The 22,563-nt window shown below is 48.8% G+C and overlaps 1 long non-coding RNA gene across 1 annotated transcript; it reads left to right on the top strand.

The window, feature by feature from the left end:
- The first annotated feature begins 43 nt into the window (after positions 1–43).
- Positions 44–5,512, top strand: LOC138670770 (uncharacterized). Its single transcript, XR_011319379.1, has 4 exons — positions 44–103; positions 218–244; positions 688–710; positions 5,200–5,512. It is a non-coding gene; the product is annotated as an uncharacterized lncRNA (long non-coding RNA).
- The last annotated feature ends 17,051 nt before the right edge of the window (positions 5,513–22,563 follow it).

The following is a 22,563-nucleotide window of genomic DNA, read 5'->3' as shown; positions in this document are numbered from 1 at the left end:
CTCGTGCGCTCGCCTTAACCGGATATGACGTCACGATGGCTTGCTTTAAATACCGCTGATCGGCAGCGTGACGTCCTCTTGTCATTGGTGCCATCTTAGGAAGGTAGGTGCTGCTGCTGTGCCCCCGGGTCGCGGCCTGCTCTGAATCTGCTGCCATCCCTGCTTGTACGCGGCCATCCGCTCCTATCACTAATCTTACCGTGTTCTCTGTTCACAGGCTCGTCCTCTCAAGATGAGAGCCAAGGTAAGAGACGAAGTTTGCAGCGGCTGCCGCCACGTTCGCTATTACCGCTCTGGCGGCAGCTAATGGCTGCGGTGGTGTGTACGGAGGCTGTGTGGGTGGTAGTACAGCGCTGAGTGCCGCAGTCTTGTGCGGATGGTTACAATGGTGCTGTGCCGCAGTCCTGTTGTGTTGTGCGGATTGTTACACCGGTTCGGAGTGCTACGGTCTGCGCGGTGTCTCTGGATGCCGTGTGCGGATGGTTACACGGTGCTGTGTGCGCGGGACTGCGCGGTGTCTCTGGGTGGATACCGAGTGCGGATGGATGTACCAGTGCCCGGGGCTGCGCTCCGACTTCTGGGTGGATACAGAGTGCGGATGGATATACCGGTGCTGTGTGGTCGGGGCTGCGCTGTGTCTCGGGATGCGGCCTGTGATTTCTAACTCTCAATTATTGTGTTTTTCAGTGGAGGAAGAAGCGCATGCGCAGGTACGTAGTCACTCACGTGGTCTGGGATCTTTTTCCATTTTGGCTTAGTAGTGTGGTTACAGCTCCTGCCCCGTCCTGCATAGCTGCCTATAATGGTCACTGGCCTACAGCTCCTGCCCCGTCCTGCATAGCTGCCTATAATGGTCACTGGCCTACAGCTCCTGCCCCATCCTGCATGGCTGCATATAATGGTCACTGGCCTACAGCTCCTGCCCCATCCTGCATGGTTGCGTATAATGGTCACTGGCCTACAGCTCCTGCCCCATCCTGCATGGCTGCATATAATGGTCACTGGCCTACAGCTCCTGCCCCGTCCTGCATGGCTGCGTATAATGGTCACTGGCCTACAGCTCCTGCATGGCTGCATAGAATTGTCACTGACCTACAGCTCCTGCATGGCTGCGTATAATGGTCACTGACCTACAGCTCCGGCATGGCTGCATATAATTGTCACTGGCCTACAGCTCCTGCACCGTCCTGCATGGTTGCGTATAATGGTCACTGGCCTACAGCTCCTGCCCCGTCCTGCATGGCTGCCTATAATGGTCACTGGCCTACAGCTCCTGCACCGTCCTGCATGGCTGCGTATAATGGTCACTGGCCTACAGCTCCTGCACCGTCCTGCATGGCTGCGTATAATGGTCACTGGCCTACAGCTCCTGCACCGTCCTGCATGGCTGCGTATAATGGTCACTGGCCTACAGCTCCTGCATGGCTGCATATAATGGTCACTAACCTACAGCTCCTGCATGGCTGCGTATAATGGTCACTAACCTACAGCTCCTGCATGGCTGCGTATAATGGTCACTGGCCTACAGCTCCTGCACCGTCCTGCATGGCTGCGTATAATGGTCACTGGCCTACAGCTCCTGCACCGTCCTGCATGGCTGCGTATAATGGTCACTGGCCTACAGCTCCTGCACCGTCCTGCATGGCTGCGTATAATGGTCACTGGCCTACAGCTCCTGCATGGCTGCATATAATGGTCACTAACCTACAGCTCCTGCATGGCTGCGTATAATGGTCACTAACCTACAGCTCCTGCATGGCTGCGTATAATGGTCACTGGCCTACAGCTCCTGCACCGTCCTGCATGGCTGCGTATAATGGTCACTGGCCTACAGCTCCTGCATGGCTGCGTATAATGGTCACTGGCCTACAGCTCCTGCACCGTCCTGCATGGCTGCGTATAATGGTCACTGGCCTACAGCTCCTGCATGGCTGCATATAATGGTCACTAACCTACAGCTCCTGCATGGCTGCGTATAATGGTCACTGGCCTACAGCTCCTGCATGGCTGCATATAATGGTCACTAACCTACAGCTCCTGCATGGCTGCGTATAATTGTCACTAACCTACAGCTCCTGCATGGCTGCGTATAATGGTCACTGGCCTACAGCTCCTGCATGGCTGCGTATAATTGTCACTGACCTACAGCTCCTGCATGGCTGCATATTATGGTCACTGGCCTACAGCTCCTGCCCCATCCTGCATGGCTGCATATAATGGTCACTGGCCTACAGCTCCTGCCCCATCCTGCATGGCTGCATATAATGGTCACTGGCCTACAGCTCCTGCCCCATCCTGCATGGCTGCATATAATGGTCACTGGCCTACAGCTCCTGCCCCATCCTGCATGGCTGCATATAATGGTCACTGGCCTACAGCTCCTGCCCCGTCCTGCATGGCTGCGTATAATGGTCACTGGCCTACAGCTCCTGCCCCATCCTGCATGGCTGCATATAATGGTCACTGGCCTACAGCTCCTGCCCCGTCCTGCATGGCTGCATATAATGGTCACTGGCCTACAGCTCCGGCATGGCTGCATATAATGGTCACTGGCCTACAGCTCCTGCCCCATCCTGCATGGCTGCATATAATGGTCTCTGGCCTACAGCTCCTGCCCCGTCCTGCATGGCTGCATATTATGGTAACTGGCCTATAGCTCCTGCCCCGTCTTGCATAGCTGCGTATAATGGTCACTGGCCTACAGCTCCTGCCCCGTCTTGCATGGCTGCATATAATGGTCACTGGCCTACAGCTCCTGCCCCACTGAGCAACTATAAGACTGCAGGCCAGGCTGTGTGCACACTAGTGGCACCACTGACATTTTTGCTGTGGGTGGAACATTGTCCCATCGGGGACAGTGATGATGATGTGTGCAAAACTGTAAAGCGCTGCGGAATATGTTAGCGCTATATAAAAATAAAGATTATTATTATAGCAGGGCCCATGTTCACTTTAACTTGTGCTACAGAGTTCTCCAGATTGGAGTATCATTGAGTTCTGAGAAATAATTTAGAGGTTGCCCACTACTTAATCATTGATCTATCCTTAGAATAGGTCACTGGGGTCTGGCACCTTCGCCAATGGGCTGTTTTGTGGCAGCTGGCAGCAGCCACCAGCCAGAACTGTTCAATTGCGGAGCTGCTGTCTTCTGATGGTGGCCACGGCAGGGTACTGCACATGGCTGATATCAGTGGCTCAGCAATTGGACACCTAGAACAGCTGACTGGTGGGGGTGGTTGGTCACACTTTGACCTATCCAAAGGATAGATCATGAATGATAAAGTAGTGGACAACCTCTTTAAAGAGAATCTGTCACTCAGGCAAAAGTAGCCAGGTTCTGCTGATTGCAGAGGCTTGTGTGTTTTTTAACCTGTTATATGGTTCCAGAGATATGGGCCTTATTGCTATGTTTAAGGTCTTAAAAAGGGATGGTGCTCACTGGGTTCTGTGCATCTTTTAAAGTGTCATGCAGGTCATAAGAAAAAATGATAACATGATGTAATGTCTTCTAGAGGAATCAACATTTATTTAATGTAAACTATATATTAAGATCTCTGGGCTTACATACAGATCTGAGAATCTGCCTCCAGGTTTTATTTCGAATGAAAGTTGGAGTCAAGACATCAGATCACAAATGGTGAAGTATTTTAGTCAACTTCCTATGACCTGCATGCCATATAAACTGCTTAGAGGAGAGTTGATCCTGCTGACAGATTCCCTTTATGCTGTGCTGCATAATTATCTTGAGCACTGCTCCCTTAGCGAAAACCATATAAAGTGGCCCCAAAGTTCCATGTGTCTGAAACGGCATGGTGCATTCAGTGGAAATACAAAACTGGCATACTCTGAGCACAAACTGACCACATCAGATCTAGTGACAGGACCTCTTAAATTGTTAGCACTCTGTCAATAGGACTGACCAAGATGGCCAAGCCTTGTTCATTGATCTCATAAATTACTGGGGCAGTAGTACTCAGGTGACCATTGTTCCATTTATGTAGTTTGCAGGACCCCAGTTTTCATGTTTGGTAGGACCTGGCTTTTGTGCACTTACGCTCTAAAGCAATGTTCCTCAACTCTGGTCCTCAAGAGCCACCAACAGGTCATGTTTTCAGGATTTCCTTAGTATTGCACAGGTGATACTTGCATCACTTGCACATGCAATAATGCCATCACCTGTGCAATACTAAGGAAATCTTGAAAACCTGACCTTTTGGTGGCTCTTGAGGACTGGAGTTGGGGACCACTGCTCTAAAGGGTAATAACATATCCAGGCACTAACTGGTTTGCCCAGTAATATTGGTCAACTGTCTATGTACTGAATGTGCCAGATGTATTATTATTTATTGTTATAGCGCCATTTATTCCATGGCGCTTTACATGTGAGGAGGGGTATACATAATAAAAACAAGTACAATAATCTTAAACAATACAAGTCATAACTGGTACAGGAGGAATGAGGACCCTGCCCGCGAAGGCTCACAATCTACAAGGGATGGGTGAGAATACAGTAGGTGAGGGTAGAGCTGGTCATGCAGCGGTTTGGTTGATCGGTGGTAACTGCAGGTTGTAGGCTTGTCTGAAGAGGTGGGTCTTCAGGTTCTTTTTGAAGGTTTCGATGGTAGGCAAGAGTCTGATGTGTTGTGGTAGAGGGTTCCAGAGTAGGGGTGATACGCGAGAGAAATCTTGTATACGATTGTGGGAAGAGGAGATAAGGGGGGAGTAGACTAGGAGATCTTGTGAGGATCGGAGGTTGCGGGTAGGTAAGTACCGGGAGACGAGGTCGCAGATGTATGGAGGAGACAGGTTGTGGATGGCTTTGTACGTCATGGTTAGGGTTTTGTACTGGAGTCTCTGGGCAATGGGGAGCCAGTGAAGGGATTGACAGAGGGGAGAGGCCGGGGGACAGGTGGATTAGTCGGGCAGCAGAGTTTAGAATAGATTGGAGGGGTGCGAGAGTGTTAAGAGGGGAGGCCATGTATGACCATGTAAGAACTAATAGGAAATCTTGAGAACCAAGCCACAGTCTATTGCACCTTGCCTGGTACACTGTAGCCTGCCTGTAGTTGGATCAGCAGGTATTTGATTCACTGACTGTTCCATGCTTTCCACACTGCTGTAAAGCCTGTAAATTCCAAACATGTATGACTTTGATTGCTATGGCTAAACACAACTTTTTTTTTTTTTTTTTGATTATAGACTGAAGCGTAAAAGGAGAAAGATGAGGCAGAGGTCCAAGTAAACGTCTCTTCCGTTGCTGCTTACAAGGCCTGCAAACTAAACACAGCACTCCAGAGAAGGATGAACCTACAGCCTGTGTGATCTTCAAGATGCCTTCAGTCTTTGGCCTATTGGCTGTCTGCGTGGATGTGACCACCCTTCTGGCTGTGGAAGAACAGCCCATGACATCTTGGACTGACATGCTAATGCCCCCCCCTGCTTTCAGGAGATGGACTTGTTAGTTTATGATCTTGTGCAGCAAGTGTAATAAACATGTTTTTGGTAAAACCAAGCAACATCTATATTGCAATTTATACAGGTTGACAAATCTATTGCCTTTCCCAGGGCCACTGGATTTAAATCTACTGATCCTGGCGATGGAAGGAATTTGTATTGAGATCTAGAGTGCAGCATGTGACTGTGCACCTTGTCTGAAGTCTTATAGGGGCATCCAGTTGGCTACATGTTTGCTGATTGGCGTTGGTTAAATATCCTATTTGGACAGGCTGACCACACTTGCGGATCATGCCATGTCCATTGGAATTGTTCTGTGCACTTTCTCTCTGTTTATGGTAGTGTATGTCCTTTTTTTACACAGAATTATGCACTACCAAGAACTAGCTTTAAACAAGCTTAACCCCTTCACAGCCTATAGGTGTAGATCATGGGTAGTGTCCCTTTATTTGATGCTTAATCTGGTGTTGCGCACACCTTTCACCACACGACAGCTGGTTTAATCAGCTGTCATGTGCCTCTGGTGGAATTGTGATCCACTTGTGGCTGTTAACATGTTAAACTAATGGCATTAACTTGTGTGTCACAAGACACTCCCATCAGTGCCCCAGTCCATGATTGTTTGTTGTCATGACCCCCATACTTGGCATTGCAGATCTATGAATGCCAGCATTCATAGATTATTTCTGCTACACATAGCAGGACTTCTGCCCTGCTATGTGTAGGACAAGTGATTGCAGCTTTTAGTCTACTAAGCAAACTACTGAAGCAAGTACAAATAATAAAGTTTAAATTTCTCCTTTTTTTTTTGCCCCATTCAAAATAAAAAAAATAAACATTTGGCATCCCTGCATTCAGAAACGCCTGATGTATCAAAATATAAACAAAATTACCGGTATTAATCCAATCTGTAAACTGCGTAACAAGAAAAAGCAAAACTCGGAACAAATTTTTTGGTCAACGCAACATTCCCATAAAATCTGACGGGATCGAAACACTATCTCCCCCCAAAATGGTATAAATAAAATCAGCTTGGAGTGCAAAAATAAGCCCTTGCCCAACCCCAGATCCTAACAAACATGCTACTGGTCTCAGAAAACAATTTTTAATTTCTTCTTACAAGCTGTATTTTTTTTCCTTCACCTATGATGGCACAACTGAGGGGAAAATCTGCCCAACCAGGACAGGAACCTACTGAAGTAAAAGGGTGGTACCTCTCCCCTGCTTCAGTTGGGGTCTTGTCCTTGATGGGATTCCTGTACTGAAATCTGCAGTAACCTGTAATGGGTGACAGGAAAAGGTACACAGCCTGCTCTTCTGACGCCAGGACATGTGGCACCAGCCTTCAGGTGGCTGGAAGTGCCGTCCACGGGTCCCCTGGGACTTTGTGTGTATATGCTGGCAGCAGTCAGCGCTGTCCTGGCTTGGTCAGCCGTGCCAGCTCCCCGCTGGTTTCGGCATGGAAGAGTGGCCAGGGTAACATCCAGTGTGTACTGCTGACATCACAGGGCATGCTGGGTATGGGCGTGCCCAAGTGACGTCAGGGAGGTGTGCCAGAAACAAGATGGCAATCCTAGCCAGGATACTGGAACAGGATAGTGTGTGGTTTTTGAGGGGGAGGGCTATCGTCTGTACTGGAAGGGATGCCCCACAAGGTGAACATGGACAAAAATCTTCAGCAGCAGCCAACAGCTCACAATCAGCATGGACACAGGGAGGCATATGTTTGAGTGGCATGACTAGCAGCCATTCCAGCCAGAGGAGCAGGGCATACCAAGAATCCTTGGTGTCCAATGAGGATACCTTGTATCCCCCCACAGCCTCCAAATCTGTACCCTTGAATGTCAGCAGGTGGCAAGGGATCTCTGTGAATGCCATCGTTTTAATGAGCCCTTTATTGTTTAACCCCTTAATGACTGGACACCCCCTCCCAGAGCCATAACTTTATTTTTCCGTCAGTATGGCCATGTGAGGGCTTATTTTTTGCGGGACAAACTTCTTTTGAACGACAATTTATTTTACCATATCATGTACTACAAGATGGCAGTAAAATTACTGTCATCTCAAAGAAGCCAACCATTGATAAAAACTTGAATACATTTTATTAAAGAAACAAAATGAAAACAGTACATATACATATTAAAGAGCTACTTCCTTTCTTCCGGGTCATACCCCATGGGAAAGCCGTGAGAGGCATACTATATCCAGACCAATAAAGTGCGTATATCAAAAAACCGACTCTGCCTCCCCACAAAACACAGATTATATGTAAGGTGCTATCTGCATCCCCTTTCTAATAAGTGTCTCATGTTTTTGCAGCCGCCCTTTGTACCTCTATACCTTATACCACCATAAACTAGCCATATCACAGGTCATAGTAACATAGTAAGGCCGAAAAAAGACATTTGTCCATCCAGTTCAGCCTATATTCCATCATAATAAATCCCCCAGATTTACGTCCTTCTACAGAACCTAATAATTGTATGATGCAATATTGTTCTGCTCCAGGAAGGTCACAGCATAAGGTAGGTAAATAGTACAAATACCGTTACCTAAAGCAGGTCTTTGGTCGTGTGCATCCTCCCCTGGCTTTTCCCAGCGCCCCGACACGCGTTTCGCCCTAGCTTCTTCCTGGGGCACGCCACGGAAGAATGCACACGACCAAAGACCTGCTTTCGGTAACAGTATTTGTACTATTTACCTGCCTTGTGCTGTGACCTGTAATATGGCTTCCTCCCGGTCCTCCTCCCCTGAGTCAGGCGATGCGTTCTCTGATGCCCCCTCGGAGGATATTTCGGAGCTGGATTCTAACCAAATCGCTACCATGAGGGATATGGTTCAGAATCTCATTGGAGCGATGAATCAGACCTGTGGCATCAAAGATACCTCTACGGAACCCGCAGATCAGGCGGTTTCGTTTAGACTGGCTAAACCACCTTCCAAGTTTTTCGCTCCTCACCCTGAATTTGAGGAGATCATGACCAGACGATTTCAGAAGGGAAAGCGTCTTGGCGTTTTATATCCATTTTCTCCAGAACTTACTGCCAATTTGACTGATTCTCCCTCGGTGGATCCTCCAGTTTCCAGGCTGTCCACCAACACTGTCCGGAGGAGCATCTCTGAAGGATTCAAACGATAGCCATAGAGTCCTTTGCGAAGTCGGCCTTTGAAGAGGCCGCAGCTACTCTATGCCCGGCTTTTGCTTCCACTTGGGTTTCAAAATCCATTTCCAAATGGGCTAAACAACTCCGTCGGGGCATCCTGGACGGGGCTCCACCCGGACAGCTGGCGCAGCTTGTTAACCAGATTTCTCACGCAGGTGAATATCTGGTCTCCGCCTCCCTGGACGCCGCGTCTTGTGCGGCTCAAGCATCCAACAATGCTGTTGCCATCTGCCGGACCGTTTGGCTTAAGGCCTGGCATGCGAATTTGTCTTCTAAAAAGTCCCTTACCAGCCTGCCTCTTCAAGGTTCACGTCTTTGGTTCTAAACTGGACCAAATCATTAAGGACGCCACTGGGGGCACAAATTCTCTTCTTCCCCAGTCTAAACCTCGACGCCCTCCTAGATGGCAATTTCTGTTCTTTTGGCCATTTTGTCATTTCGCAGTGTCAAACTCCTTTTCCCAGCAGCAGCAGAGGCCACAGGAATGTCAAGAGAAGAAGACGGTATCCTTTAGACCCACTTCTTCCTGGCGTTCCCGCTACTCCCAGGGTAGGTCTTCCAGGTCCAGGACTGGAAGATCAACTTCTGCATGACTCGCGGCAAGACCCCAGCCCACTTCCCAGGCTGGGCAGCCGTCTCCTCTTCAGGGATGTCTGGATCTCCTCAGTAGAGGACACATGGGTCAGGGAGGTTGTATCCTCGGGATACAAGATAGAGTTCGTTTCATGACCCCGTGATCATTTCTTTGAATCCCGACCTCCAAGAGACCCTGCTCTAGTTCCGGGTTTCTGCGCAGCCATCGCTTCTCTCCTCAAAGCCGGAGTAATCGTTCCCGTCCCAGAAAAAGAATGATTCACAGGTTTCTATTCCACTCTTTTTGTGATACCGAAAAAGACAGCAAGGTTCGCCCCATTCTGGATCTCAAATTGCTGAACAGGAGAGTTCGTCTGAGACACTTCAGGATCAAATCCCTTTGTTCAGTAATTGCTTCCATGGAGGCTCAAGAATTTGTGTTCCATAGATATTCAGAACGCCTACCTCCATGTCCCGATATTCCCCGGACATCACCGATTGATGTGCTTTGCGGTGCTCCAGATCCATTTTCAGTTCACCGCCCTGAAGTTCGGTCTCGCAACCGCTCCCAGGGTTTTCACGAAGATTATGGCAGTGCAGACAGCCATCTTGAGGGTCAGGGGACTGGTACTTTTTCCGTACCTTGACAACATCCTCATCAAGGCTCCGTCCTTTTCTCAGGCTCACGAGAGCCTGTCGATCGTCCTCGACACTCTAGCCCGCTTCGGGTGGCTTGTCAACAAGAGGAAATCCTGTCTCGTTCCTTCCCAGCGCCTCGTTTTTCTAGGCATGCTCTTCGACACTCGTCAGACCAAAGTCTTCCTTCCCGAGGACAAGAGATCCATCCTTCGTCGGGACGTACGCATGCTCCAGGGTCCTCGGCTTCCCTCCTTCCGATCGGCAATTAAGGTTCTGGGGAGGATGGTAGCAATGTTGGAAGCGATTCCCTTCACTCATGTCCTCTTCAGGCCATCCTGTCACAGTGGGACAGGTCTGTCTTGTCCCTGGATCATCCGATCTGACGCTATCCCTGGGTCAAACGGTCCCTCAACTGGTGGCTGACGTCACCTCTCATCTCCCAGGGCAGGTCCTTCCAGTTCACTGGCAGGTGGTGACGACGGACGCCAGCCTGCTCGGCTGGGGCGCGGTGTTTCGCCACCTGACTGTTCAGGGTCGTTGGTCGGCGCAGGATTCTTCTCTGCCGATCAACGTCCTCGAGATTCGGGCCATCTTTCCCTTCGTCACTGGGAAAGGGTTCTCAGAGGTCTACCTATCCGAATCCAGACGGACAATGCTACGGCGGTGGCATATGTCAACCATCATGGGGGGACTCGGAGCTCCTTGGCCGAGGTATCTAAGATCCTCCTCTGGGCAGAGGCAACGGTTCCGGTGATATCCGCGGTGCATATCCCCGGCATGGACAATTGGGCCGCCGACTTCCCCAGCCCGGAGGGCCTCACGGCAGGGGAATGTCCTTGCATCAGGAGGTCTTCCATCAGATTTGTCTACGATGGGTGACTCCAGATGTGCACCTCACGGCATCCCGAATGAACAGGAAGGTTCGTCTCCAGGTCTCGTGACCCTCTCGCAGTGGGTGTCGACGCTCTGGCCATTCCTTGGTCGCAGTTCGAGCTCCCATATCTGTTCCCACCCCTTCCCTTGCTTCCCAAGCTATTGAAGAAGATCAAGGTGGAGGGGTGTCGGTCATTCTGATCGCCCTGGATTCGCCTAGGAGAGATTGGTTTACGGAGATCGTCAATCTTCTCGCGGACGCCCCGTGATGCCTTCCAGATAGGCCCGATCTGCTGTCTCAGGGTTCGATCTGCCACCCGAATTCTCGGTCACTCAGTTTAACGGCGTGGCTATTGAGACTGCAGTTCTAAGAGCGTTCGGCTTTTCGGACCGGGTGATTCACACCATGATCCAGGCTAGGAAGCCTTCGTCTTCCAGGATGTACTATCGTATCTGGAAGGTTTACTTTCGTTGGTGCGAGTCCAACCGCGTTTCACCTATGTCCTTTTCCCTGCCTTCAATTTTGGCCTTCCTTCAGGTGGGACTGGATTCGGGCCTTGCTCTTAGTTCCTTAAAGGGCCAGGTTTCTGCGCTCTCTATCCTTTTTCAGAAGACGTTATCTTCTCGGCCACAGGTGAAGACCTTCCTTCAAGGAGTAGTCCACGCTGTCCCTCCGTACAGGGCCCCTGTGGTTTCATGGAATTTAAATCTTGTGCTGGACGTTCTGAGGGGTTCCCCCTTTGAGCCTCTCAGGGAGGTTTACCTTTCAGTTCTATCTTGGAAGGTGGCCTTTCTTGTGGCCATCACTTCTATCCACCGCGTTTCTGAGTTGGCGGTAGTTTCTTGCCGACCTCCTTTCTTGGTTATCCACCAGGACTAGGTGGTCCTCAGGCCTCCGCCTTCCTTCCTAAGGTGGTTTCCACCTTCCACCTCAACAAGGACATTGTTCTGCCTTCCTTTTGTCCAGCTCCGACTCATCCTCTGGAGCGATCGTTCAACAAGCTGGACCTCGTCAGGTCAGTGAGGATCTACCTGGCTTGAACGTCCACTTTCCGGAAGACGGATTCTCTTTACGTCATTCCTGATGGCACGCGGTAGAGGCCTGCCGGCTTCCAAGGTAACTATTGCTCGCTGGATCAGAATGGCAATTTTGGAGGCTTACCCGGTCAAGAACAGAGTGCCCCCTCCTGGGATAAAGGCTCACTCTACCCAGGCAGTCGGCGCCTCCTGGGCTGTGCACCACAGGGCTTCCGCCCTACAGCTTTGCAAAGCGGCAACCTGGTCTTCCATCCACACTTTCGCCAAATTTTACAAGGTCCATACCTACGCTTCGGCGGACGCCAGCCTAGGCAGACGGATCTTGCAGGCGGCAGTGGTGAGTCCTCTGACCTGATGGAAGTCTGTTTTTCCCACCCCAGGGACTGCTTTGGGACATCCCATGGTTCCTGTGTCCCCCAATGAGAGGCGATAGAGAAAACAGGATTTTTGGTTGCTTACCGTAAAATCTGTTTCTCGGAGCCTCCATTGGGGGACACAGCTCCCTCCCATGTTATTCAGTTTCTGTTGTTCTGTGTTCTATGACTGTTCTCACGTTTACGTTTGTGGTTATGTTTCAACCTTATTGTTTTCTCCTACTGCTTTCTCACTAACTGAAGTGCATAATTCCAGTCGGTGGGGTGTACACTGCAGAGGAGGAACTAACTTTTTTTGTGCATAGTGTCAGCCTCCTAGTGGCAGCAGCATACACCCCATGGTTCCTGTGTCCCCCAATGGAAGCTCCGAGAAAGATTTTACGGTAAGCAACCAAAAATCCTGTTACCCATTTAAGAGAAGGATACAGAATTGTGGTACCATGGTGCTGTGTACAGGTCATCTAGGAGGTCAGTGCTTCCCTTGGAAGATTCGGGGTACTCGGGGACCTATTAGTTAAGACACTTATCTAAGACACACATGGGAAGAGGGAGGACTGAAACCAGCGATCGCTGGAACTTGTACTGCACATTTCCTAATGATTTGGCTACAACAGCTGGACGAACAGCTTAAGTCCAAGGTGTCAAGAGAGAGAATCTGGTAAAACATGTTTCTATTGCACGGAGCCGCAGCATTTCTGTCGGATACATCCGCTGCCTCTGAGACTGGCAGCCAGGTCTGCTGGTCTGTCAAAGGCAGCAAGATGGGTCTTACAGCTCAAGGGCTGTCCAGGAGATCTAAGAACAAGTTATGTTCTTTATCGTGTGATGGCGAGTTTTTGTTCAGGGGAAAAAGCTGGTGACGAGAAGAAGGGTTTTCCCAGGTTCTCAAGGGAGCCGAGAAGAAAAAAATCAGTAGGGGATGTCCTCTGGGGAAAAGGAAGTGGAAAGATGGGGAAAAGGGAGTCCGGATTCATGTTTGGCGGTCCTTCCTCCACTGTCCTCACAATCACGCCCGAACAGCAGTAGTGGGGAGGCTTTCCCTCTTTGTTCAGGCCTGGGAGAACATCTCCAGCACCTGGGTCCTGAATATGGAGAGGGAAGGCCTGAAGATAGTTTTACCATCTGCCATGATGAACATTTGTAGTAACCCCCATCAGAAGATCGGCAGGAGAGCAACTTGCCCTAAAGACAACGATTCTGGGTTTTTGGGCGAACAAAAAGGAAGGGGATTTTATTACCCGCTCTTTTTTGATAAGCGCTCATTCAGAACCATCATAGATCTCAGAGGTCTTAATCACTGGATTAAAAAAATCACACCTTCAAGAAGGAGTCAGTGAATACAGCTTCTTCATCACAATTGTTTTATAGTGCTTGTTGACTTAATGGATGATTACTATCACAGCCATCCGGACCATCAGAAATACCTGAGGGTAGCCCTATACTTTCAAGCCGAAGTCAAATATTTTCAGTTCCAAGCTCTTCCCTTTGGGTTGTCAATAGCCGAGAGTGTGTTCACCAAAGTGAAGTAACAGAGATGATCGCATTCTCCTGTATCCAGAACAGTCATCGTTCTTTATCTGGTCGGCTTTCTAATAGTAGGAAGATCGGAGGACCACTGTGAAACGCAGTTGAAAGAGGTGTCAGTAGTCTTACAAGAACTGGGCTGGATGATGAACACCTGAAAATCAAGGCTACAACCCCTAAGGGTGCAGACATTCTTGGGCCTTGTAACTCCAAGCTGCAGGCTTGTTTCTTTCCCGACAAGGTAGAGAAGGTGGTGAACCTAACCTCAGCAGCCAAAGAACTTCCACAGATGTCCCTGAGGGAACATTAACATCCTGCATCCCAGCAGTCAAATGGGCCCATTCCATACCAGGCAGCTGCAATGGGAGATACTGTTTGCAGAGAGATCGCTAAAAGGGTGTTTAGAAGGGAGGGTAGATCTTTCTTCAGAGGTCAGGAACTCCCTCAGATGGTGGACCGACAGGGCGAAGTGGACAGACAGGGCGAAGTTGACATCAGGAGTCCCATGGGTAAGGCCAGTGAGCGACATAATCAGGACAGACACGAGCATCTCAGGTTGGAGGGCACACCTGAAAGGTCAGTCAGTTCAGGGGTCTTGGGCACCTCCAGAGCTGGAAACGTTCTCAAAGGTAAAAGAATTGTAGAAAGGGATCTAGAAAGCTTTCTCCCTCTCCTCCTGGGTCGCCACATCCGGATTATGTCAGACAACCGGACCACAGTGGCATGCATCAATCACCTAGTCGGAATAAGGTCCCACTCCTAATGGTAGCAGCAAACAACATCCTTCAGATGACAGAACAGCATCCTTTGTCCCTTATGGCACTACACATAAGGGGAGCAGAGAACGTTGATGCAGACTTTCTAAGCCGCAACAGACTAAATCAGGGGGAATGGGCCCTAAACCCCAGAGTGTTCCAGGAGATAGTCCATCTATGGGATTGGCAGAAATAGCTCTGTTTGCCGACAGACACAACAGGAAAATAAAAAAGGTTCTGTTCTCTGAAACCCAGGAAAAACCCATTTGCATTAGACTCTGCAGGTTCCCTTGGACTTCAGGATTGTTTACGCCTTTCCTCCAGTAGTGATAGTCACAGCGGTCATGAGGAAAATCAGGGAGGATCAGGCGAGAGTGATTGACTGCACACTTCTGGCCAAAAAGACCTTGGTTTTCTATGTTAAGGACAATGTCACTATCAGATCCATGGCTCCTGCCGGAGATCCCAGACCTTCTTATGCAGGGGCCACTATTCCAAACCCAAGTAAAGGGCTTCCATCAAGCAGCGTGTAATTTGAAAGGGCAGTACTAAGCAGCAGGGGGTTTTCACAAGGGCTATTTTCCACCTTGCTAAAAAAAAAAAAGTAGGAAATCCATATCAACAAGAATCTACGGCAGGACATAGAGAAAATTCTTGGAAAGCCACTGGGCCAAAAGCTTCCAATCGGTCTCATCTTAGAGCTCCTTCAGTCGGGGTTTGAACTGAGATTGGCTACTGGTACCCTTAAGGTCCAGGTGTCTGCTTTGGGTGCATTATATAGTTGTAACCTTGCGGCTAATATTTGGGTGGCAAGGTTCATAAAATCCTGCAATAGATCCAGACGAGTCCCGAAGATCCCCCCATGGAATCCGAACCTGGTACTAGATGTTTTGACCAAAGAGCCATTTGAACCTGTACAGGAGTTATCAGTAAGATATCTTACCCTAAACCTGTCATTTTTGATAACACTGTTAACCTGTAAGTTAATAACATTATGAAGGTGCCCATCCACAGTACTGAAGTGGAGACACAGTAGAAAAATGTTTTTCTACCCCCATGACAGCACCACCTGAGAGTACCCACCCATCAAGGACAGGAAATCTACTGAATAAAAGGGCGATACCTCTCTTCCGCATCAGTTTCATTTCCTGTCCTTGTGGGAACCAGAGAAGTGAGTGGTTCTTCTGGAGGGTGTCCAGGACAGGATGCCTTCCGGAGGGTGAGGTAACACTGGCCAGGAGCTTGGTGTGACACCGTGCAGGCAGAGACCTCTTGGGGCAAAGTCTCTAGCCGACACAAGGGCCTGGGAAAGCACGCGTTGGGTTTGCAGGAGGGCCCTGGTGAAGTGCACCGGGACTCGCTTCCATGTCTGCACACATGTGGGGTGCGCTGGAAGGATTCCGATGCACCCTGGCGATTAGTGCACCCGAAGGCAAGGCTGCCCGGGTATGCGCGTACACTGGGCGGATATTTGTTGCGTCCCGATGATGTAGTGTGCCGGAAGCTACAGCAGCCATCCGGGTATGCGTGTGCGCAGGGCTGCTGAGGGTCCCTGCCCACAGTGTGCCAGATTCAACGACAGGAAGTCTGAGGTCGGATGGAGGTGGCCTGGGCCATCCCGGTATCAAAGGGAATGTGCCCAGAGTTATGGTGGCATTTCTACGGCGGTACTGAACATGAATAAGCAGCAGCAGCTGACACAGCAGCCATTACAGCATCGCCAGGGACACAAAAGTGGCTGTCAGACAAGCAGCAGGACGAGCCTGAAGAGCAAAGCAGGTCATGATCCCACCTCCAGGGAAGAATGTTCTTCAGAACCAATCCAGCCTCCATCTCCGGTACCCTAGATTGATCAGCTGAATGGTGACTGATCCATGTGAAAGTTTGCCATATTAAATGGGTCCCCCCTTTCTCTATGTATTTTTTTTTTTACTAGGAAAGGCCCCTAAAACGGCGCTCCAAGCAGGACAATAAAGAGTGTGCTCTGTGCAGGGGAAGTTTACACAACACATATAGTAAAAGACTCTATCCTGAATGCATACAGCAGACTGTCTCAGAGGAAACCTCGGTTCGCTATGGACCTAAAGGCTATAATTAGATCAGAAGTCCAGGAGTCATTAAAACACCTAATGGAACTTAGAGACGAGATAAAATCAGGACTACAGTCATCTGAGTCTGAGGGATCAATAACATTAAAGGATAGGGAGGATTTGGATTCCTCTGGCTCCTCCTCCATTGATAATGACACGCGGGAGGGGGGGGGGGGTTGGGCCACATTTTCCAGCAGATGACACGGACAGGCTGGTTAGAGCAATCAGGTTGACTATGGGCATAGCTGATCCCAAGACCTCTAGAACAGTCCAGGACATTTGTGTTCGGGGGCTTGGAACAGAGGAAAAGGTGCTCTTTCCTGGTCAATGAAAATATCAAAATGCTCATTAGTAAAGAATGGAAGAGACTGGAGAGGATGGGTCCATTACCATCTTCATCAAAGAGGATATATCCGTTTGATGAGGAAGAAGCAGGCGTATGGGAGAAAACTCCTAAAATTGATATGGCGGTAGCAAAATTAGTTAACTCTACATTGCCCTTTGAAGACCTAGGGGCTCTTAAAGACCCCCTGGACAAGAAGGCAGAGGTTTTCTTGAAAAAGACATGGAATCAGTACTGTTGTCAAAACTGGCAATAACAGCAACCTGCACGGCCAGGCCCATGGTAGTGTGGCTACAGCAGCTTGAGGACCAAATCAAGAACACCACCCCTAGGGAGAAGATCTTGGCAAACCTTCTGCTGATGCAGGGAACGGCTGCCTTCCTAGCTGATGCCTCTGCAGATTCAGTCAGGTTGGCGGCTAGGTCAGCGAATCTATCAAATGTGGCCCGCAGAGCTTTGTGGCTTAAAAGCTGGCCAGGGGATATTCAGTCACATGTGAAGGGAATTATGTTTTCGGCCAAGCTCTGGATGATATCCTACATAAAGCAGCGGATAAGAAGAAAGGCTTTCCCAATGTGTCTCTCCCAAAATACAGGAGTTCCTTTCATAGGAGGAAGTATAACAGGAACAAACCCCTTAAAGAACAATGGAGGTGGAAGGAGAAAAATTCAAGGAGCAGAGGCTTCATGTTTGGGGGCCCCTTGGCAGAGAGCCGAAAGCCCTCTACGTGACAGGATTCCCCAGGTAGTAGGAAGGCTGTCCCACTTCCAACCTGCCTGGGAGCAAATCTCTTCCAATACCTGGATCCTGAATATAATAAAAACAGGAGTAAAACTAGAGTTCAGGTCCACACCCACCCACCCAGACACAGCTTCAAGATCTCATCCCCCAGGAATCTAAAAGAACATCAGGGCCCAGAGGTGATAGTATTGGGTTAACTGCAGAAACAGGTTCTGGTAGAGGTACTGATTCAGCAGCAGGGGAAGGGGTTTTATTCTACTCTGTTCCTGATAAGGAAACCCAACCAGTCCTTCATGTCTATTGTCAACCTGTGGAGTCTGTTTCTGGTCTACAGACCATTCAAGATGGAGTCAATAAAATCAGCCATAAAGATCTTGTTCCCAGGCTGCTATATTAGTGTCCTGGATTTGAAGCACACATACTACCATGTCCCAATCAATCAGAGAGACCAGAAGTACCTGAGAGTAGCAGTATAGACAGACAGCTCAGGCACTTCCAATACAGGGCACTACAGTCTATCCATGGCCCCAATGATTTTCACGAAGCTAATTCGGTAGGTGACTGCACATTTCCGAGAACAGAATGTGTTGATAGTGCCGTATCTGGATGATTTTTTAGTAATTGGCAGGTCAAAGGAGGACTGCAGTTGCCAGCTGAGACAAATCCAAACTACTCTGACTTGCCTAGGATGGATAATAAATATGGAGAAGTCGAGACTGCAGCCACTAAATGTTTTCTTTCTTAGGACTTATTTTGGACTTGGAGGAACAAGTATGTCTTCTACCGGAGTAAAAGAAAAGAAGGATCATAACCCTTGTATCAGCAGCAGTCACCAACCCGGTTCTGACTCTGAGGAAGGCTATGTCTCTACTAGGAACGATGACTTCCTGTATTCCGGGGGTCCAGTGGGCCCAGATTCACTCCAGGAGTTTACAACCGAACGTCCTAGAATGAGAGAGAAGACGCAGAAGCCGTTTAGATGGGAAGGTTTTGCTTTCCCAAAGAGCAATTGATTCCATGACTTGGTGGCTGGACTCAAGGAATCTGTCGCAAGGAATCCTGTGGTCCTACCGGGTAACACACGTGATCGTAACAGATACGAGCTCTTAAGGGTGGGGAGCACATCTCAGAGAGATCGCATGGTCCAGGGTGTCTGGTCAGAAATAGAAGTCGGCCATTCCTCAAACATGATAGAGCTACTGGCGGTAAAAAGAGTAGTAGTAGAATTCCTTCCCATTCTGGAGGGACACCACATTCGAGTAATGTCAGACAACCGGACGACGGTTGCCTATATTCAACTATCAGGGGGGCACAAGATCTCGGGCCTTGATGCTGCTATCAGTCAGTTCTCCAGTTTATGGAAGGACATCAATTGAGACTAACCGCACTGCTTATAAGAGGGAAGGAGAACGAAGTAGCAGACTTTCTCAGCCGGAATACTCTGAAGCAGGGGGAATGGGAACCGGATCCGATTGTTTTTCAGCAAATTGTGGACCGATGGGGCAGCCAGAGATAGACCTGTTTGCCAAAAAAAAAACAGGAAAACAAAGATCTTCTGCTGTTTGAACCCAAGAGAAAGACCATATGTGGTGAATGCACTACAGATTCCTTTGGATTTCAGGCTGGCTTTCGCATTTCCCCCATTGTTGATTCCGGCAGTCCTGAGGAAGATTTGGCAGGAGAAAGCGAGGGTCATCCTCATTGCTCCTTTTTGGCCCAAAAGGCCATGGTTCTCATGGATGAGGAGAATATCCTTATCAGATCCCTGGATTCTCCTAGATACTCCGGGTCTCCTCAGGCAGGACCCAGTGTCTCATCCTCAGAGGTCAAGTCTATATTTGATGGCCTGGATTTTGAGAGGGCACTATTAATACATAAAGGCTTCTCTCCGTCCTTAGTCTCCACCCTGCTGCAGAATAGGAAGCCGGTAACGACTAGAATATATGGCAGGACATGGGCTAAATTCTTAGCTTGCTCAGGACAGACTGGGGGGCAAGGCCCCGATTAAGGCTATATTGGAATTTCTTCAAAAGGGTATGGAGATGGGTCTAGCCACTAGCACCCTTAAGGTGCAGGTGTATGATTTGGCAGCTCTATGTAATTATAACCTAGCGGTGGATAGATGGTTAGTTAAGTTCATTAAAGCATGTCATAGGGCGAGACCAATACCAGCCCCAAAGATGCCTCCTTGGAACTTAAACCTAGTCCTTAAGGCTCTGACAAAATCTCCCTTTGAGCCCTTGAAGGAGATACCGGCTAGACTACTAACACTAAAACCGTGATATTAGTGGCCTTAACATCAGCCCGCAGGGTCAGTAATTTACAGTCTCTATCTATTAACCACCCGTTTATGCAGGTATTGGATGATAGAGTTATTCAGAGGCCAGACCCAGCGTATCTTCTGAAAGTAGCTTCAAAGTTTCATAGATGCCAGGAGATAGTTCTCCGCTCATTTTTTAGTGACCCGAAAAATACGGAGGAATGCAAGCTAAACACATTAGAAGTTAGGAGAGGCTTGGTACAATACTTAGACGTGTCAAGACAGTGAAGTAAAAGTGAGTCCTTATTCGTGTCGTTCCTGTCATGGTTTGGACAGGGTTAATGCCCTGCCCTCTCAGGGTTAATTGTTGTGGCCTCCTTCTGGATCTGGGAGGGATATTTATACCCAAGCTGGACTAGGATTCTCTGTCAGTTATACCTTCCTTCTGGCTGTGTGTCTGACCCACTGGTGTCCGTGTGCATACTGAGTTGTTTGTTTGCTCTTTGTGCCTTATTTGATCTGTTTGATCCTCTTGGCTTCCCTGCTTTGTGTTCTATCCATTTGCTTACTCGGCTTTCTACCTCTGGCTTCCACCTGACTATCCGTCTGTCTTGCGCTCTGGTACCTTGCTTATCCCTTGGTTATTGACCTTGGCTCGTTTGACTACCCTCTGGCGCCATTTGCCTCCCTGCACCTCGGCACTTGGCTCTGCCCCTGGCCACTCCCCCTCAGTCACATAGTTCAGGTCTTGCTTGCTACCCGGTGAGTTCTCCGCTGTTCTGCTCTGGGCTCCCTTACTGCAGCGAGTAGCCTCTCAGCAGTAATTACACCTGGGAGCCTTGACAGTTCCAAGGAATTAGTAAAGGTCTTACGGTAAGGAGGGGTACTATAGCTAGATGGATTAGGGACGCCATTAGCCTAGCGTAGCTCTCTAGTAATATACCAATCCCTGATAACCTGAAGGCCCATTCCACCAGGACCATGGCAACCTCTTGGGCTGAGAAGGTGGAGGTGTCGATCGACAGAATATGTAAGGCAGCAACATGATGTTCCCCTTCAACTGTCTATAAACACTACCATCTTAAGCTATCTTCCTATGATGACCCTTCCTTTGGGAGAAAGGTGTTACAAGCGGTGATCCCTCCTTAGGGTGCTTTTGATCTATATAAATCTCTCAGGTGGTGCGGTCATGGGAGAAGGGTCAAAAATCTTATTTACTTACCGGTAACGAGGATTTTACAGAGCCCATGAGAGCACTCTTATATTCCCTCCCCATTTTATCACTAGTGGTGTGCACTTTAAGGGTGTTTAAGAAAGAATGTTTATTGGTGATGGTTATGTTACTGTCTGGAGGTCCTCTCATGCTCTGAAACCCAAACTGATGTGGAGGATAAGTACCGCCCTTTTATTCAGTAGGTTTCCTGTCCTTGATGGGTGGATACCCTCTCTCAGGTGGTGCTGTCATGGGCTCTGTAAAATCCTGTTACCGGTAAGTAACTAAGATTTTTTCCCTTTCCCATGACGGCACACCTGAGAAACGGATCTGCCCAGCAAGAACAGGAAACCTACTGAAATAAAAGGGTGGTACCTCTCCCCTGCATCCGTTGGTTTACAGTCCTTGATGGAAACCTTGTGCTGGACTTTGAACGCAGAGGTCTTTCAGCAGATAGTTATTGCATGGGGAAGGCCAGATATAGACCTATTTGCCAACAGACAGAACAGGAAGGGGAAAAACTTCTGTTCACTAAACGCAGGGGAAAACCTGTACACTGTAGATGCACTTCAGATCCCTTGGAACTTCAGGATCGCCTACGCTTTCTCTCTGATGGATGATTCTAATGGTGGTGAGGAAGATCGGGTAAGCTCAGGCAAGGGTGATTCTAATTGCTCCATTCTGGCCAAAAAGACATTGGTTTTCCCTGTTAAGGGCAATGTCAGTGTCCAGATTCATGAATCCTGATGGAGATCTTGGACCTTCTCACCCAGGGTCCAGTATGTCACACTCAACTGAAGGGCTTTCATCTAGCAGTGTGGAATCTGAAAGGGCAATACTGAGTCAGAAAGGTTTTTCACCAGTTAGTCTTCAGCCTGATAAAAAGTAGAAAACCGATAACTAGGATTTACAGCAGGCCGTGGAAAAAAATTCTAGAATTTTCAGGGCTGGCTCTAGGGGGGATAAGACTCCAGTGGGTCCCATTCTAGAATTTCTGCAGTCAGCTTTAGAGCTAGGACCAGCAACTGTACAATTGTAATTTTGCTGCCAATAAATGGGTGTCACGATTCCTAAAATCCTGTGATAAGTCCAGGCCTGTCACAATCCCAAAAGTTACCCCATGGGATCTAAATCTGGTACTAGAGGCATTAAAAACCATTTAGAACCCCTACAGGAATTGTCAGCTAAATTCCTTGCACTTAAAAACATACTGTTGGCACTGACAATGGACCGCAGGGTGACATTCAGGCCCTACCCATATGTCCTCCCTATACACAAATATGAGGATAGGGTTATACTAAGATCTGACCCGGCTTACCTTCTTAAGGTAGCCCTTCAGTTTCATAGGAGCCTAGAAACTATTCTGCGCTCCTTTTTGTAATAACCCTAGGAATGCAGGGGAGGAAAGATTCGATAGGTTAATGTCAGAAACACACTGTTAGAATATATATCTATGACCAGTTAGTGGAGGGAAGCCCAGTCCCTGTTCATAGCCTTTCAGGGTAGCAGTGGTAGTGGTGCT

This window comes from Ranitomeya imitator, chromosome 3 (assembly GCF_032444005.1).
Source record: "Ranitomeya imitator isolate aRanImi1 chromosome 3, aRanImi1.pri, whole genome shotgun sequence".
Taxonomy (NCBI): domain Eukaryota; kingdom Metazoa; phylum Chordata; class Amphibia; order Anura; family Dendrobatidae; genus Ranitomeya; species Ranitomeya imitator.
The sequence above is the reverse complement of the archived record's forward strand: the minus strand, read 5'-3'. Positions and strand labels throughout refer to the sequence as shown.